Source organism: Sturnira hondurensis, unplaced genomic scaffold (assembly GCF_014824575.4).
Source record: "Sturnira hondurensis isolate 20B ecotype Veracruz unplaced genomic scaffold, ASM1482457v3 Scaffold0018292, whole genome shotgun sequence".
Taxonomy (NCBI): Eukaryota; Metazoa; Chordata; class Mammalia; order Chiroptera; family Phyllostomidae; genus Sturnira; species Sturnira hondurensis.
In genome coordinates, this window is record NW_028090923.1 from 840756 (window position 1) to 843474 (window position 2719).

Genomic DNA, 2719 nt, shown 5'->3' on the forward strand with positions numbered 1-2719 from the left:
GAAATGAATAGGAAACAAATGTTTATTTAATTTTAGATCTGCTAAATCTGACAGTGTGAAGAAAATATGTTATTGATATTTTAGAGATTTTAAACATAATTATCTATTTATGTTTAATGTTGAATTGTTTTATTATTCTGAATACCTTTGGTGAAAAAAATCTTTTACATACAACATTATTGTTGCACTTAATTTTTCTCCTCTGAAAAAAACTTCATTTACCATGACCTATATGACTTCCTGTGTGTGTGTGTGTGTGTGTGTGTGTATGTGTGATTTAGAATCAGAGGCCTGGGTTTCAGCTCTCTTCTCCATGAAATATGCCTTGCACTCTAGAACTTAATTGAAACATACTGGACCTCATATGTGTGACTCAGGCTAGAAATTCTATATTCTTACTCATCCCAGTGTTTTGTGACAGCTTGTACAACTGGAAGGTAAAACCATGTGATCATTTGAACAGGTGATGTTTATTATGAACAATTATGAAATTAGAGTAGAGAAGTAATGATAAAAATGTAAAGAGAGATCTATGTAACTGACATTCTGCGGCTGAGAGAGAATGTCTGGGGAAAATCAATGTGGAACTCCAACTTTATTTCAGAGCTCATCAGAGAAGTATGGTTGTAGTCAGTTGGATATCAGAGAAGTTTGCTGGCTTGCCCGGGTCAGAGCTGGTCCACTGTAACAGGCAAAGGGGAAACAGCACTCCAGGATGTAGATGACGTGAGGCTGCTGGGCAGGTGTTCAGAGAGAGTTGAGTGTTGTTGTTGCCAGTGTGAGCCTGGAGTGTGTGGTATCCACATCAGGAGTAAGGTTGGCAGTAGTCACCAGTCCTGCATGGGAGCTGAAAAGTTCTGGAGGGACCCTATGCTCTAAGCATGCACTGGGACACAGGACTTGTTGGATGTCACCACACACAGCACCCAGGGACCAAGCAGCAGGAGCAAGAGAAAGCAAAACTCATGACGCCAGAGCAGGAAGAGATGCTCTCTTCCAAATGCAATGCCCTTCCAACACCTGTTGACAAAGCTTCACCTCGACTTCACATGTGAAGAAATGTTTGAGGAGTCTAGTTCAATATTGCAGACCAGGCCCCAATGAGCCAGTATGGAGGTGAGAGGCAGAAAACTGATCACTCAGTTTCCCTTTCTGCTTGTGCATACAGCTGGACCATATTTACTGGTGTCTCTTGCAGTTAAGCAGGGTGATTGAGGTAAGTTCTAGCCAGTGAGATATAGGTGGAAATGATGTTATTTACTTTCACATCTTGCCCTCACAAACCAGGTTTGTCCCTATAACACCAATCCACACAACAGGAAACAAAGGATTCTAAATCCTCAGGGGATAGTAGATCCACAAAGTGGAAATATCCTGGGTCATTGAGCCATCTTGGAGGAGAGACCTCAGGAGAGTCGCCTGACTGACATCATCCATGATGAGGCTGTTCCACAAATTAAAAACAAATTCTTGTAGTGTTTGTCCATTGGATTTGGTAGTTGTTTATAACTAAGCTTGAAGTTGAGTGCTACATAATAATAATGAAATGATTGATGTGGGCTTAATGGCCAAACAGTGAGCAACAAGGAATGACATATTGGAAACTGAGAGAATGGTCCCCTGTGTTGTGTGATAGTGAAGTAGTTGGTGAACTGTGCCTACTACAATTTGAAAGGCAGACCTCTATAATGAACTTATGTTTATAGGAGAAGTGGTGGAAGATAAACCATTTTGGAATGCATTGGCTTATTGATTGCCCTTAGAAAACACATCATAAGAAAGAGTTAAACTCAGAAAGGAATGGGTAAGTTTGTAAGCAACATTAAAATGGAGGAGAAAGATCTTGGGAATTTTGCGCTTTATAGGATTCAAAAAACTATTTCTATACTTCAAACAATAACTCAGAAGACAGTGGTTGTGAGAGACAAAGTCCTATTAGTATTCATCTTGGTCAAATAATGCATTAATTTCTATATGTCTATTTTTCAGAGTGCCTCAAGGTAGCCACCATTAAGTTGAGAGAGAGAGAAGAAGGAGGAGAAGGAGAAAAAGGAAAAGGAGAAGGAGAGGGCAAGAAGAGAGGAGGAGGAAGAGAGAGAAGTAGGATTAGAAAGCAGAGATAGAAGGCATGTTTGAAAATAATAGATAGAAAAGAACTTTGGGTATGACTGGACAAATAAACTGAGTGGAAGCAAATTGAGTAGAAAACTATCAAGGAAATGGGCTGAGAAATTTGTCCACTGAGAAAAGACCATTTCTCAACATTGCGTTCAGTTATGCACACAGAAAATGATAGCCTCAAGGCTAAGGCTTCTTGAGGGTAGGGTTTGAGGCCACGAATGCAATGGACAAGAGATTTTCTCCCAGAGAATAATAACATGAGTCTACCGAAGGACTTTCCTTCTACCAGGGTAAAAGCTCTTCATACTGTCTATCTAATAAGACTTCAGAATTGCTGTGGACCAGGAACCGTTGCATTTCCCATTCTTTCTTTTAACTAAATGGGTTGTTGTAGCTATCCTATTCATGCTTCTCTGTGGCATATTAGGCATCGTGGAAGTGGAGGTGATTTATCTTTTTGTTCCTAGGCCACTGGATCCCAGGGAGCCACATCTGACCCTGATAGAGTGGACTGCTCATCCTTCAGACACCCTGGACTTTGAGCTGAAGGATAAAACTATTTGTGACCTTATCTTCCATCAGGAGGGGATGTTTTCTG